This window comes from Cyprinus carpio, chromosome B3, assembly GCF_018340385.1.
Source record: "Cyprinus carpio isolate SPL01 chromosome B3, ASM1834038v1, whole genome shotgun sequence".
Lineage (NCBI taxonomy): Eukaryota > Metazoa > Chordata > Actinopteri > Cypriniformes > Cyprinidae > Cyprinus > Cyprinus carpio.
Window position 1 is genome coordinate 42,250,664 of NC_056599.1, and position 16,921 is coordinate 42,267,584.

Genomic DNA, 16,921 nt, shown 5'->3' on the forward strand with positions numbered 1-16,921 from the left:
GTATTTCAGATACCATGAATCTAACTGAGATTCCTGACCAGTTTTTCTGAGACTATCGTCTATCACACGCCCCACACCCCCCCAAAGTATAAAAAATATTTACCAACTGTATTGAACGGAATCTACAAAACTTTTTTTAGTCATTAAACTAAAGATACCACTCTGCAAAACAATGTACAGACTAAACTAATAAATAAATAAATAATAAGTAAATAAAGAAGAAAATAGCGAAAAGATTTAACAATGTATGCCAATTACAGTACATCCTGAGATTGCTACAACAGCGTAGCATTTACAAAGTTTTCTGCTCATAAAGTCAATTATCACGTGTTGATGTGCTGATGGCCAGTTATAGAGATAGTAATCATACAAATGCGCCATAAAGTCAATAATCACACTCTATTCATATAGACGGCATTCTCATTGATAGCTGTGATTACACAGTAATAGCGAAAAATGAAATAATGAAAAATGTTGAAAAATAAAAAAAAATAAAGAAAAGCCTTTCGCTAACTTACACCTCCATCAAATGACAGGTGCATCACAGCGCGCGTCACGAGCCGTCACGAGAGCGCGCCAGAATTCAAACAAAACAATCTTCCGCCTTTCACTTTTTTTTGTGGATCATCTCATTCTGTTTGTGACACTGTACGCTACAAAACCATGCTGTTTTTTACTACCAAATGCTTCCGGCCAAAAGCTGGTTAGTGTGGCTACATCATGCATCCACGTTGCTCAGAAATCAGCAGCGAGAGATGTGAGGCTCTGCGAGTAATATATTTTTACAAAGTGATCGTGAACATATAGTGGAAATAAAATTCAAAATAAAAACATACATTAAAGAAAAAAAATATAAATCATTGTTCTCTAGTCTCATTCTCATCACTCCACATAAATACAGAGAAACTATAACCTTAAGTAACCTCATTTTGCATATTTGCATAAATGAAATACAGAAAAAGAAGAACCTCAGGCATAAAATGGCGCAGTTACTCAGTTCAGCACGTGCGAGCACTATAGCACGTGTTAATGCTAACACTCAATTCGGCTAATATATTTTTACACAGAACATGACAAATGTGAATATAAAACATACTGGGACAAACACAACCAAAAGCTGGTTAGTGTAGGCTACATCAATGCATCAACGTTGCTCAGAAATCTTAAATGAAATCAACAGAAATTTCGGAGTTCACAAGCAGGTTAAACACATACACACACACTCATCACATTTAATCATCGCAAATAACACATTTGACTCGACCTGACAGAACCAGGAACTGACAGGCAAATTAAGTAAACTTGTGTGTAGTATTAAAGCCAACCTTGCACTTGAAAAGAATCTAAACTCGGTTTATGACACAGTGCTTATTGATGCGAGACTTACCAGCAGCGAGAGATGTGAGGCTCTGCTGGTAATGACGTAACTCCGCCCACAATAATCACGCACCCTAATGCGAGTGACTCAACAGCAGCCCAATGTCGAGTTTCCCCCAATTAATGCATGAATTTAACAAAATTATTTAAACTCCGTAAATATATATACATTACTTACATTTTTTGCTATATAGCTAAATAAAAATAGACTATAGATATTCAGTATATGACCCAAAGTAACTAGTAATAACTACTTGAGTAGTTTTTTTTATCCCGATAATTTTTTACTCTTAAGTAACTATTCAGACTAGTACTTTTACTTAAGTAAATATTTCTGTAAGTACTTTTACTTGAGTACAGTTTTTGGGTACTTTTTCAGATACCATGAAAAATGAGATTCCTGCAACCATTTTTCTGAGACTATGTCTAGCCACCCCCACACCCCCCCAAAATATAAAAATATTTACCAACTGTATTGAACGGATCTACAAACTTTTTTTAGTCATTAAACTAAATATACCACTGCAAAACAATAGACAGAATAAATAAATAAATAAATAAATAAATAAGTAAATAAATAAGAAAAATAAAAAAGATTTAACAATGTATGCCAATTACAGTACATCCTGAGATTGCTAGAATTGTAGCATTTACAAAGTTTTCTGCTCATAAAGTCAATTATCAACGTGTTGATGTGCTTGATGGCCAGTTATAGAGATAGTAATCATACAAATGCGCCATAAAGTCAATAATCACACTCTATTCATATAGACGGCATTCTCATGATAGCTGTGATTACACAGTAATAGCGAAAAATGAAATAATGAAAAAATGTTGAAAAATAAAAAAAAATAAAGAAAAGCCTTTCGCTAACTTACACCTCCATCAAATGACAGGTGCATCACAGCGCGCGTCACGAGCCGTCACGAGAGCGCGCCAGAATTCAAACAAAAAACAATCTTCTTGCTTTCAATTTATTTATTGATCAACTCAATAACTTACACAAACAATACTGCTCTACAAAACCATGCTGTTTTTTACTACCAAATGCTTCCGGCTTTGCTACCGTTCGGACGTTCTAGCTTACTGCTCTGCGCTTTGCTTCTTACATCAGCAGATCAGCAGAGTACTCAAACAACAGATTTTTGGCACAAACACTGAAACTAAAAACTCTTTGGGACTGGAATAATACCACAAAAAGAAGATTTTGTGTTCCACTGCCAGCAGCTTACATTCCAGGATGGGAAAACAACTGCCTACATTCAAACAGAAGAGAGAGAAAATGCCTCCTGTTGGATCTACTTGTTGCATGAACTTCTACAAAGGATTGTGGTTCTTGAAACAAAGTTACTTGCTGGATTTCCAAAACAGGCGAAACACTCAGCAGACCGTCGTCATGGACCCTCTCAGCATACAGCCGGTGAGTCCCCATGAATCTTCTGAATCTCAACAGTTTATACCAAGTGTAGAGGAACAAGCCGAAACTGATTGCCACACTAATCAATGGCACAAACAAGGAGCAAGACCCAAAGGAACACGAGAGATCAGATTGTCACAAGTTTCTCGTATTGCTGCCATAGCATCCTCTACCCCAGATTCGACTATGACAAGGCTTGTGAATACTGGTATTCTACCACCCCCCTATACATCTTGTGAACAGATTTGAAGCATTAATGAATGTGGGTGAGGAATCCCCAAATGTGATTAAAACAAGGATCGGATCGGCCAGCAGCTAACACCGCTACTAACAGGCGCTCAAGGTCGAGCAGACAGCGGCATTCAGCTCTGAGCGCTGACGAGCCCACGACTCTGATAATTAGCAAATCTATTATCAGAAACATTAGTAGCAGAAATACAACAACATGCTGCCTTCCCCAAGCAATGGTCTCTGATGGTGAACAAGGAACTCAGAACGTTCTGATGAAGCACAAGACTGCAAATCTAATCATCATCCATGTGGAGAAGAATGATATTCGGAAAGAGCAGTCAGAACTCCTTAAGAAGGACTTCAGTGAACTCTTTAAAACACTTCGAAGACTCAAAGTTCAGTCGTTCATCAGTGGACCACTCCCAGCAAGGGGAACAAATATGTTTTCACGGTTGCTTGGGCTGAACACATGGCTACAAAGATCTTACAATATAAAAGGAGTAAATTTAATCGACAACTTCAATCTTTTCTGGGGCCATGGACAACTGTTTAAACCGGATGGCCTCCACCCAAACCAAACTTGGTGCTAGAGTGCTTGAGGGCAATATCTACTTCTCCTTACGCCATCCTTCAGCAGAGTATGTCAATTCACTCAGCACACACACACCAGGTCCGAGTCATCATGTGGTTGACATATCCCACAAGGACACTGATAACACCATGCAGCCTCAACAAGCACTGCTGATGGACACTATCCCGGCTGAGCCCTGCCCACAGAGCTCATCTCAGACAGACTGTGATGTATCAAAACAGCTACAAGACTCAGCACCCAAGGACGACTTTCTGGAAAACAGCCAGGGAAGCCAGGACAACATATCACAGTCACCAGAAACACCAGAGACACAGCCCCGCTCACCAGACACATTATCCCTCTCTCCAGCATCTCTACTTCTGTGCTTCTCACAGAAAATGGAGGAATTGGTGTATGCTGGGACTACACTCTCTCACTCATTCGCTGCAAGCCAGCAGATATCAACAAAAAAAACGGCGGGCCCCCCAACCACCAAAGCCTGTGGGCCCTGTTCCTGTGAGAGCTCTCAGACCGCTGCCACAACGCCAGGGCCCAAACCCCTCAATCTGTTGAAGGTGAACCAAAAACAACTGAGTTAGCTCTCAGTGATATGTGTCGGGTCCCCGCTATAATAGCAGAAACATTCACAAATGTTTACAGAATAAGCGGGAACCCAGTGTGCCTGTAGCTTTCTCTATTTCAGTTTTATCACGTAATAGAAAGTCCAAGGCCTTTTCAAGCTGAAGGGCAAACTCATCTAATCTGCGGCCTATTATGCATCAAACTAAGATTAATGTAAAGACACAAAGCTCTGCCACCAAGTTAGCATTTTTAAACATTCGCTCACTAAAAAATAAATCATTTCTAATCAATGACTTTATAACTACAAACAATCTGGATTTTATGTTTCTAAACGAAACATGGCTAGAAGACAGCTGCAGTGCAAACAGTCCTCAATGAAGCAGCCCCTCCTAACTTTACTTTTCATGATTGTCTGCAGGACTATTAGGAGAGGTGGAGGTGTAGCTGCTCTATTTAAAGATGTCTATCAATGCAAGCAAGTGTCATTTGGTCAGTACTTGTCTTTGGAATATCTAGGAATTGTGCTGAAAGGTGCTCCACGCATTCTGTTTATCATTATTTACAGGCCTCCAAAATACTCTCCAGCCTTTGTTGAAGAGGTCACAGAAATGTTATCAGTGATTTCCTCAGAGTGTGACTGTTTTGCTATTGCAGGGGATTTAATATTCACATAGATAATGCGGAGAAAACAAAACTACAAAAGAAATGATAATGGTTCTAAACACTTTTTGACCTGATTCAGCATGTGCATGGGCCCACACACAAAGGTGGACACACTCTAGATTTAATCATCAGTAGGGGTCTAAAACATTTCATCCATTGTTATTAAGGACGTAGCACTATCTGATCACTTCTGTATTTTCTTTGATATATTGTTCTCTGCTACTGCTGAATCTAGTGTTCTCGTTTATGCATCTCCTTCTGACAGAGACAGATCTAGTGTTCTATATCTTTAACACCAAGCATTTCTGCAGACTCTGTTGATATTCTCCTTGATTCCTTTAACTCAAAAGTTAAGAATGTTATTGATGATATTGCTCCAATAATAGTCAGTAAGAAAACAAACACAGAGAAATCAGTTTGGAGAAGATCAACAGCAGTTCAGAATATGAAAAGACACTGCAGAAAAGCCGAGCGGATGTGGCGGAAGACGAAACTTGAAATTCACTATAGCATCTATAAAACAGCCTTCATGCTTTTAATGTGAAACTATCCACAGCTAGACTGAATTTCTTCTCAAACCTTATAAACAGTAACTTAAACAACACTCGTACTCTTTTTGCCACTGTTGAGAGACTGACAAAACCTAGACTTCTAGACTGACAATCTAGACTTAAAACTTATCTGTTTAGCTGTGCATTTATTGAATGAGCACTGTGCGATGTCTGAACTGATTGCACTGTATCTTACGTATTCACTGTATTTTATGTAAAATCTTTTTCTATTTTAACTGTTTTAAATTCATTTAAAATAAGTCAATTTTTAAATCATTTTCAAAGTTTTAAAATTGCTTGTTTTTTTTTTTTTTGTTGTTGTTGTTTTTTTTTTTTCTTCATGATTATTTTACTTTGTTTTATGTAAAGCACTTTGACTTACCATTGTGTACGAAATGTGCTATATAAATAAACTTGCCTTGCCTTGCCTTGCCTTACCAAGATGCAGTTTTCTGAGCGCAAGTTATTCCATAAAGGACACAAACAATACTGTCCCTGAAGAACTGAAATGTAAACAAAGGAATTATCATCCATATTACAACGTTATCGCCTCGTTGGACTGAACATTCTCTATGGGATGTCGTTCAGTGGACCCTTACCTTTCTCACTAAACCGGGATTTACAGCTGTGGATGTGTTTATGACTCGTTATTACGATGAATCTGGTGTGTACTGCGTTTTTATTATTCATGGTTTGAAGTGTACTGCTTACACAAATTTAGGTTTCATTGAAAAACAGCAATCTGTCATCGATACTTGAGGCTTAGATCTTAATAATGATACATAGTTTGTAAAGATTAATTTTGTCCCGTTTCATTTAATCTATTCGTAAACACTGACACTTGCAAACAAAGAGTGTTCAGTACACTGGCGTCCAGGTGCAGGTTAACAGGTTAACTCATCACTGTCCTGAATGAGGCCGATAAGTGTGTCGTCTGCAAACTTCAGGAGCTTGACAGAGGGGTCTTTAGATGTGCAATCGTTGGTGTAGAGGGAGAAGAGCAGTGGGGAGAGAACACAGCCCTGGGGGGCACCAGTGCTGATCGTACAGGAGCTGGATGTGTATTTTCCAAGCTTTACTAGCTGTTGCCTGTCTGTCAGGAAGCTGGTGATCCACTGACAGACAGAGGTGGGCACGGATAGCTAAGATAGTTAGTTTGGACAGGAGGAGGTTTGGAATGATGGGCCGAGCTGAAATCCACTAACAAGTCAAGTCACTATTATTTATATAGCACTGCAGATGCAGATTATTTCAAAGCAGTATTAAACAGGAAAATAGTGTGTTGAAATAGTGTGCCAAGCAAACCAGCAGTTTAATTGTAGGTTACAACAAAGTCAGATTGTGCAGAGGACTCATCTGGTTCCTGTGGTCTAGTCCCGATTGCTGTATAGATCAGGATATTTACATTCGAATAGAGCAAACATCTGAAGTGATAAGAGAAACATACAAAATGTGCAGAGCAGGGGGACACGAGGACTGGAATTGAGAACTTCTGGTCTAGATGACAAGGTCTTCAAAGGGGATCTGTCTCTGGGGCTCATCTAGTTGTCATGGTCTCCGCTGACATTCAGGGCTGTAGAGGGCGTCTGTAGGTGCTGATCCACCATCTGATCTGGATACAGACTGGATCTGGCGGCTACGGTGACCTCGGAATAAGTAAGAAACAGACTAATATTAGCGTTAATGCCATTCTTATAACGATGTAACAAGTACATCGGGTGTTGAGGGAAGTGTTCCCGGTTCCGGCTGATCCTCAAACAGGAATCCTCACATAAGACCCTGGTTTGTTTAGATGTTGTTGGATATAATGCAGTCCCATGTTGTCTGCATCATGCATGGACCTGTTTGCTTGTTAAGCAAACTGCAGGGGTTCCAGTCAAGGTCCAATGATGTCCTGCAGATAAGCCAAAACCAGCCCCTCAAATGACTTCATGACCACAGACGTTAGAGTCACAGGTTGATAGTAATTAAGTCCAGTAATTTTGGGTTTCTTTAGGATGGGGATGATGGTGGAGCATTGAAGCATGATGGGAATTTGCACAGCTCCAGTGATCTGTTGGGGGCCAGCTGGTCAGCACAGGTTTTCAGACAGGCTGGTGTCTTTCTTCTCTTGTTCTTTCTGAAGACCTGTCACACATTATCTTCACTGATTTGAAGTGAAAGTGTGGGGGAGAGGGAGGTTACAGATGGTGTTTTTTTCAAACCTGCAATAAATCTCAGATCGCCTGCCAGTTGTTGATTCTCCACAGTGCTGGGGAATGGTGTCTTGTATTTGATGATGTCTTTCAGACCTTTCCACACTGAAGCAGGGTCACTGGAAGAGAATCGGTTCCTTAACTTTTCAGAATAATTGCTCTTTGCCACTCTGATCTGCTTTTTCCAGTGTGTATTCGGCCTGTTTATACAAGACTTGTTTCCCCTTCCTGTGAGCATCTTCTTTGGCCTGACAGAGCTGTCTGAGTTTTGCAGTGAACCATGGTTTGTCATTGTTGTAGGTTAAATGAGTCCTGGTAGGAATGCACATATCTTCACAGAAACTAATATAAGATGTTACAGTCTCTGTGAGATCGTCCAGATCAGTGGCAGCAGCTTCAAAAACACTCCATTCAGTAAGGTCAAAACAGGCTTGTAAATCTTCCTTTGCTTCATTAGTCCATCTTCTTACAGTTATTAAAACAGGTTATCTGATTTCAGTTTCTGCCTGTAGGTTGGTATAAGATGAACTAAACAGTGATCAGAGAGTCCCAAAGCTGCCCGCGGGACAAAGCAATATACATCCTTTATTGTGGTGTAACAGTGATCCGATATATTACTGTCTCTGATGGGACATGTAATGTGCTCTCTGTATTTTGTCAGTTCTTGTGATTAATTCACTCGTCTAACACTGCCTTCAGAATTATCGTAGATACGAGCTTCTGAGTCGGAAATTGGACATGAACGGCCTTAGAGAGGCTGATCATGCACAATTAAGAAGCTCATATGTATGATAATTCTGATAGCACCCGAAGGCAGCATTAACGTGATCCATCTGTCTGATAAACACAAAGCTTCTGGAACAGACTTCAGTTTTCTGGCGAATGAACAGTCCTGAATCATATTTTAGTCAGTTGTTGCAGAATCTGGTTTCCATAACTGTTCATCCTGCTTGTGTGAGAGACATTGGGTCTTATTCACTGCAATCGTACACACAGATCTTCATGTGAAAACTGTACCAACAAATCATGATTCACCAAAAACTTTAGTACTACTTCTTCTAATTTTACAAATAAAAGGTAAGAACAAATTAAACCTCATGTACGCGAAAAAGCACAAACGGCCTTATAAACGTGTTCAAATGTTATGTTTCATCTTATCATGATAATAATTTAGCCTGCTCTGGGGGTAATCATTCATGTGAAACACCTGCAGGGTAGGTTTAAAAAAGGTTTTGGCTCTCTGACTTCAGGGGCTCTGTTACCCTCTTTGGTTTTCCCTTATTTTGGGTTACTTTGTTGTGATTGTTTGCTTTATGCTTTAGTTTAGTTTGGGGTCCTTATTTACTTTCCAGTAGTGTTGTTTTTTTATATTTAATTATGAGTTGTAAACTTTATTTTGTTAATAAATACTTGTTGATTCATTTGCGTTCTCGTTGCCTCCCTCATTTGTCGCGGCTCTGAGCCGGCCATGACAAATGTGGGGGCTCGTCCGGCCGCTGTGATTAAGAACACCGGTTTGTCCTTTTGTCATTATCTGACTCCGCGAGCGAGTGCTATGCGTGTGCTGTTTAGTTTGTTTGTAAGGCTTCGAGTAGCAATTGTTTCGGGAAAAAGTATACATTTCATTTGAAAGTTGGGTTTTGAAAGTGCTTGAGTTACCGCTGCATGCTGTTAGAAACGTTGAATGTGGTAAGTTACACGAATTGAACTGACTGAATGTATATAATAAATAATGTAGACATTTATCAGTGTTTATTTGTGAAGTTAGAATTTTGTTTGTTTGGTAATTGGTTTGAGGTAGCAGAAATGTAAACCATGACTTCCAATATTGAAGAGTTTATTCGTAATCTGTCGGAAGCTCTTTTAAATGAATATGCGAAAGATCAATTATTAGTGCTCACAAATCATTATATTGTTGGTGTTTTTGTTGCTGATAAATGGTTAAAAGAGAGTTTGAAATCGATTTTGATATCTGCTTTGGTAGAACAAAATGTACTTCAAGCTGAGCAGACCGTGTCGACCATTCAGGCAAGCAAAATATCTTTGTCTTATGAGCAACAGAAAGATATATTACTTTTGATAGAAACACAATCTAAGGAAAAAGTCAAACAGAAAAAATTGAAGCAACGTATGAAATTGAAAAGAGAAAATTAGAGCTTGAGCACTATAAATTGGATTTGATTAATGCAGGGAAATTTTCTAAGGAAGCCAGAAGATTGTCTGCTGAGGGTAGTGAGGATGATTGGCATGATTTTGATGTGGTCACGAATTTACGACTTGTGCATAGATTTGATGAAAAGGATATTGATACCTTTTTCTCTTTGTTTGAGTGGGTAGCTGATACTAGAAAGTGGTCAGATTCAGCGCATACTTTATTATTGCAGCGCGTCTTCACGGGAAGAGCTCAGGAAGTACTCAGGATTCAGAAAACTATGGTTGATTGAATTCAGCTGTTTTGAAAGCTTATGAATTGGTACCGGAAGCATATAGACAGAGATTTAGAGGTTGGCAAAAAAATAAAAAAACAAAACAAATAAAAAATAAAAATTTGTGAGAGAAATCAAACTCATTTAAATTGCTGGTGTACTGCTTCTGGTGTCAAGACTGATTTAAGGGAGCAGGAAGTGTTGGAGCAGTTTAAAAACTCAATGCCACCTGGTATTGCGACTTATGTAACTGAGACTAAAGCTTGTACAGCTTATGACGCTGCAGTTCTTGCTGATGAATTTGCTTTAATGCACAAAATCAGTTTGGACAAAAGATTTTCAGAAGTGGTAGACGTGAATCTTATGGGTTTGCATATGATAAGAGTAGGGAAAATTCTGATCTCTCTAGGGCAAAACTGTTTCGTTCCCCTGTGAAAAGTGATTTAGCAGATGTTTGCAATAACTGTCATGCTAAAGGCCAAATCAGAAATCTAGTTTTTCACCTTTTATTACAGAGGGTTATGTTTCATAGTAGGCTCTAAAGAGAGTAAACGAGTAAAAATCCTCAGAGACACAGGGGCAATGGAATCGTTTGTTTCTGAGGGCCCTGCCTTTTTCCAGTGTATCATATACAGGTAGTAATGTCTTGTTTAGAGGGATAGGACTGAATGTACAACCCGATTCCAAAAAAGTTGGGACACTGTACAAATTGTGAGTAAAAAAGGAATGGAATAATTTACAAATCTCATCAACTTATATTTTATTCACAATAGAATATAGATAACATATCAAATGTTGAAAGTGAGACATTTTGAAATGTCATGCCAAATATTAGCTCATTTTGGATTTCACGAGAGCTACACATTCCAAAAAAGTTGGGACAGGTAGCAATAAGATGCCGGAATTGGGTAAGAAAATTTAAATGTACATATAAGGAACAGCTGGAGGACCATTTTGCAACTTATTAGGTCAATTGGCAACATGATTGGGTATAAAAAAGAGCCTCTCAGAGTGGCAGTGTCTCTCAGAAGTCAAGATGCCACGAAAAATAGTGGAGCAATATCAGAAAGGAGTTTCTCAGAGAAAAATTGCAAAGAGTTTGAAGAAGTTATCATCATCTACAGTGCATAATATCATCCAAAGACTCAGAGAATCTGGAACAATCTCTGTGCATAAGGGTCAAGGCCGGAAAACCATACTAGATGCCCGTGATCTTCAGGCCCTTAGACGGCACTGCATTACATACAGGAATGCTACTGTAATGGAAATCACAACATGGGCTCAGGAATACTTCCAGAAAACATTTTCGAACAAAAAAATCCCTCATGCCATTCACCGTTGCCGGCTAAAACTCTATAGGTAAAAAAAGAAGCCATATCTAAACATGATCCAGAAGCGCAGGTGTTTTCTCTGGGCCAAGGCTCATTTGAAATGGACTGTGGAAAAGTGGAAAACTGTTCTGTGGTCAGACAAATCAAAATTTGAAGTTCTTTTTGGAAAACTGGGACGCCATGTCATCCGGACTAAAGAGGACAAGGACAACCCAAGTTGTTATCAGCGCTCAGTTCAGAAGCCTGCATCTCTGATGGTATGGGGCTGCATGAGTGCGTGTGGCATGAGCAGCTTACACATCTGGAAAGGCACCATCAATGCTGAAAGATACATCCAAGTTCTAGAACAACATATGCTCCCATCCAGATGTCGTCTCTTTCAGGGAAGACCTTGCATTTTCCAACATGACAATGCCAGACCACATACTGCATCAATTACAACATCATGGCTGCGTAGAAGAAGGATCTCGGTACTGAAATGGCCAGCCTGCAGTCCAGATCTTTCACCCATAGAAAACATTTGGTGCATCATAAAGAGTAAGATGCAACAAAGAAGACCTAAGACAGTTGAGCAACTAGAAGCCTGTATTAGACGAGAATGGGACAACATTCCTATTCCTAAACTTGAGCAACTTGTCTCCTCAGTCCCCAGACGTTTGCAGACTGTTATAAAAAGAAGAGGGGATGCCACACAGTGGTAAACATGACCTTGTCCCAACTTTTTTGAGATGTGTTGATGCCATGCAACATCATTGCATTCTTTTTTTATTCACAATTTGTACATTGTCCCAACTTTTTTGGAATCGGCTTTGTAGTATCCGTTCCTCTACATAAAGTGTTGTTGGTTTCAGATTTTGTGCATGTCCCTGTTTTCCAGTTGTAGGTGTTTACTATTTTTGGAAACAATTTAGCTGGAGGTAGAGTTTGGTCAGTTGGTTCACCAGCCTTACAGAAGTTTAACAGAAGTGTTTGTTTCTTCGGTTGTGACTCGTGCTGGGATTAAGTCTTTATCTGTGTCTCAGTCAAATGTTAAAAAAGAAGGTAAGGTACTAACTGAAATACCATCAGTTCCAACCAACTCACGGAATGACATGGTGAAAGAACAACGATCGGATGCATCGCTTGTTGACCTGTTTGAGAGAATTCTTTCTCCAGAAGTGCTGCCAGATAAACCTTTGGGGTATTATCTAGATGGAGAAGTTTTAGTCAAAAAGTGGGTGCCTCTTTGTAAAGATTTTGTAGGTGACCCAATTGTTCAAGGTTCCAAAAAAATTCTGTAATCTTGTTTTGAAAACAGCTCATGATTCTTCAGGCCATTTAGGTGTTAAAAAAACGTATCAGTTGATTCTGAGAAGTTTCTTTTGGCCTAAGATAAAACGAGATGTGTCTGTATATATTAAGACCTGTCATACTTGTCAGGTGACTGGCAAGCCAAACCAGACCCTGAAACCAGCACCACTTTTTTCCAATTCCAGTGGTAAACCAACCATTTGAATATTTGATTGTGGATTGTGTGGGCCCTTTACCTAAGTCTAGAGCAGTGCTGACGATAATGTGTCAGGCAACTAGATTTCCAGCTGCCTGTCCGTTACGTTCAATAACTACTAAGGCTGTGTTAAAAGCCTTAATGCAATTCATTGCTCTGTTTGGAATTCCTAAAGTCATACAAACTGACCAAGGTTCGAATTTTACTTCAAAAATATTTGCTCAAATATTAAAACAGTTGCACGTTACACATCAGAAGGCTAGCGCTTACCATGCTCAAAGTCAGGGGGTCCTAGAACGCTTCCATCAAACGCTGAAGTCTCTGTTTAGATCGTATTGTACGCATATGGAGGGCGACTGGGAAGAGGGTTTGCCCTGGCTTCTTATGGCTGCTAGAGAATCTTCTCAAAAAAGCAAAGGGTTTAGTCCAAATGAGCTTGTGTCTGGACATTCTGTTCGTAGTCTAATGTCACTTTTGTCTGAGGATTTGAAGGGGGTTGATCCACCAAAACATTTGTTGAATTATGTAAGTGATTTTTGTGGGTGATTGTATGAATCTTGTAAGCAGGCAAAAGTGAAGTTGTGGCATTCACAAGATAGAATGAAGCACTTATTTGACCGTAGAGCAGAGATTAGAGTTTTTCAGTCTGTTCCAATGGTTACTGAATAGAATTATTGCAGGTTTGGAAGTTTGTGCAGTTTACTTAGACATGTAGTCGTCTATAGTGACACTTGGTCAGAACATCTACATCAGATTAGAGCTTTGTTTGATTGTTTTGCTGCAGCTAATCTTATTGTAAATTTGAGCAAATGTAAGTTTGCTAAGGCCACTGTCACTTACCTTGGGAAAGTAGTAGGTCAGGGTCATGTATGCCCCGTTTGATCTAAAGTGACTGCAATTGATCAATTTCCTATTCCTACCACAAAAAAAGGAATTAATCAGGTTGGTATTTATAGGGGGTTCTGTCGGAATTTTTCTACTGTGACAGCTCTTCTTACCAACCTCCTTCGATATAAAATAAAATTTGAGTGGACCTCTGTGTCAGAGAGCATTTGAGGATGTTAAATCGCTCCTTACTGTGTCTGCAGTGTTGGTTGCACCAAGACTGGATAAATCTTTTAAATTACAGGTTGACGCTAGTAATGTTGGAGCGGGAGCTATTTTACTGCAAACCTCAGAAGATGATGTAGACTGTGTGGTTGGGGATTTCTCTCTCTCCCCATCCCATCTCTTCTCCTAGGCACCGAGGTTGATGAGTATAATGGGGGAGGAGATGAGTGGATTCTGAAAGATGCTGTGACGTTGTTATTTGGGAGTATATGTAGTGGAGATTTGTGTGTGTATAGTTATGTTTTATTTGTGGGTTTTTTTTTTTTTTTTTTTGGGGTGTACATCCCAGTTTAGTTAGTGGGGGGTTTTCTGTTGGGTTTTTGTTTTGGGTGGTAATTCTGAGTGGGGGTACACTTCAGTATTCTGCAGCAGTCCTGGTTATGGGATTGTTGTGGATGTTGAGTTTAGTGTTTAAAAGCCGCCTTGAGCTTGGCAAGCCACTGAAGACTAGATGGGCTCAGGGTAGTTTGTGATGTTAGTTAGGAGGTTGGGATGTACCCCTCAGGGGACCTCAGATGATGCTAACCCTGAAACAACATACAGAACTACCAAATATTGCTACAAGTGTGATTGCATCATATAATAATTATGAGTAATGTTGTAAGTAATGTTGTTTTTTATATTTAATTATCAGTTGCAAACTTTATTTTGTTAATAAATATTTGTTGATTCATTTGCATTCTCGTTGCCTCCCTCATTTGTCGCAGCTCTGAGCCGGCCGTGACAATAGTTAAAATGGAACCTTTGTGTCAAATAAATCTGTTTTAGGTTAAATTTATATTTAAATTTAAATAACACTGGTAATTACGCTATATAATAAAGCAACGTTATTATTAGATTTTGTCTTAAATATGTGTGAACCTGGACAACAAAACCAATCATAAGGGTCAATTTTTTGAAATTGAAATTTATACATCATCAAAGCTGAATAAATCAATTTTCCGTAGATTTGTAATGTTTGTTAGGAGGACAGTATTTAGCTGAGATACAACTATTTGAAAATCTGGAATCTGAGGGTGCAAAAAAAAATCCAAGGAAAATCGCCTTTAAAGTTGTCCAAATTAAGTTCCTAGCAATGCATATTACTAATCAAAAATTAAGTTTTGATGTATTTACAGTAGAGAATTTACAAAATATCTTCATGGAACATGATCTTTACTTAATATCCTAATAATTTTGGCCATAAAAGAAAAATTGATGATTTTGACCCATACAATGTATTGTTGGCTATTGCTACTAATATACCTGTGCTACTTATGACTGTTTTTGTACTCCAGGGTCACATGTGTTTGTTGATACAGTAAGAAGAGCTGCAGGGTTTCTCTGTAATCTGTCGCAGTCTGAAAGCTGTTCATTGTGTCTGAGCTGGTTTTTGGGAAGGACTTTAATTTTGCTCTGGAGGCACGACATAATAATACTCCCACCACCCCCTCTTCTGTTATTATTCTCAACAAAAAACTTCTTTTTTAATAATTAAAAAAACTTTAACAAACAAAAACCGTTCAGTCAGTTATATAGTTTTTAAGCGACGCAATTATTAATGATTTGCTACTGAATGTAACAGTGTAATGCTTTATCTAACATTAGTAGGCGTTATTTCGTGTGAGTAAACGCACGCGCACACGAGTAACAGAAAGGTTCGTCTGTTTCGCTCGCTGTGTCTGAATCAGTCCATCATGAACACTAATCAGGTCACTTCTAAGTAGTGACGGAGAAACGGAGCTTTTTGAATCGGACTCGATTGAATCGGTTGCTTCTCAAATGATTCAGTGATTCGAATCTTTTATATATTATTATTAACCATTCAATTCCTACAAAAAACAAAACAAACAAAAAAACACGGTTACTGCAGGTAAAGCATGGTAACCACAAATTATCCACGAATTTGCTACACTGACCATAGTTTAACCATGGTGTTTGTAGAAAAAATGTGGTTATACAATTGGTAATATTCCAAAAAACATGGTTACCACATTTTTACTACAATAAAGCCATGATTAATTTTGAATGAAAACTGTTTCAAACCAGCTGAAAATGCTCTCATGCAAGTGTGATTTATTGATAATCTACAAACTGATTCACTGTATATACATCACAACTAAATATGAACTGACTGTATTACTTGTGCTCTTTTATGAATTAGTTTTGAGTGTTTTTGTCTAGGCAGGTGATCTAACTCTCTCCTTACTAGTGTGCTGACTCCCTTACTAGTGTGCTGACCACTGAACTAGTGTGCTGACTACTGAACTAGGGAGCAGATGGAGGGATTTAGTTTGGGTTTATTTTGCTCATTGTTCATTGTTCTCTTCATCTTAAACAGAGAAAGTCCTGCTGAAGAGACTGAGATCCCTGTGACACACTGATACTGAACTAGTGTGCTGACTACTGAACAAGTGTGCGGAATCCCCTACTAGTGTGTTGACTACTTAACTAGTGTGCTGACTACTTAACTAGTGTGCTGACTACCGAACTAGTGTGCTGAGTACTGAACTAGTGTGCTGAGTACTGAACTAGTGTGTTGACTACTGAACTAGGGAGCTGACTACTGAACTAGTGTGCTGACTACTGAACTAGGGAGCTAACGGAGAGATTAGTTGGGTTTATTTTGCTCTCTGTTCATTGTTCTCTTCATCTTAAACAGAGTAAGTCCTGCTGAAGAGACTGAGATCCTTGTGACACACTGAAACTGAACTAGTGTGCTGACTACTGAACTAGTTTGCTGACTACTGAACTAGTGTGCTGACTACTGAACTAGGGAGCTGACTACTGAACTAGGGAGTTGATGGAGAGATTTAGTTTGGGTTTGTTTTTCTCTCTGTTCATTGTTCTCTTCATCTTAAACAGAGGAACTCCTGCTGAAGAGACTGAGATCCTCGTGACACACTGATACTGAACTAGTGTGCTGACTACTGAACTGGGGAGCTGACTACTGAACTAGGGAGCCGACGGAGAGATTTAGTTTGGGTTTATTTTGTTCTCTG